Source organism: Canis lupus, chromosome 16 (assembly GCF_003254725.2).
Source record: "Canis lupus dingo isolate Sandy chromosome 16, ASM325472v2, whole genome shotgun sequence".
NCBI lineage: Eukaryota > Metazoa > Chordata > Mammalia > Carnivora > Canidae > Canis > Canis lupus.
Window position 1 is genome coordinate 48,474,478 of NC_064258.1, and position 611 is coordinate 48,475,088.

The window sequence follows — 611 nt, forward strand, 5'->3', positions numbered from 1 at the left end:
CCACAGTGAAGTGTGTTCTTTTTTTTATATCCTAATTGTATGCTTAACTCTCCATTTCTGTCATTTCTGTATTGTCTGTGAAACACGTTACATGTGTTTTCAGGCTCAGAGAACAGTTTGAGGGATGGGGGCCGTGCGCTTTCCGCAGGGCTGATGGGCGGTGATGCTTCTCTGTGGAAGGGTTGAGGGGGTAAGGAAGGGTCTCTAACTTCCACGTGCCCTGCGCATGTGACAGGTGCGGGCCATCTGTTGGGTCATCTCGGCCATCCGATGGGCCCCAGTGACACTCTGGGTCTGGCTTCTCCTACTGCTCCGTCACCTTACTCTCTTTCTAAATCTCTCTTTTCCCCCCCTCTCTTATCTGCCCTCCCCACCACTTGCCCCCTGCTCTAAGATGCATAGAAACAAAAGGACTATAGAAGGAAGAAATCAGTAAAGATACTTAAAGATAAAAAATATATCAGATTTTTATGTGGCTGCACATTATGAGTCACGAGCCCTGTTAGCAAGGACTGTGTAATTTTGATGTCACGTTTGTAAATACGTCTAGGGGCTAATAAGCCAGTAGTGCATCTCATTTATTTCATGTTGGTACCATCTTACATTCTATT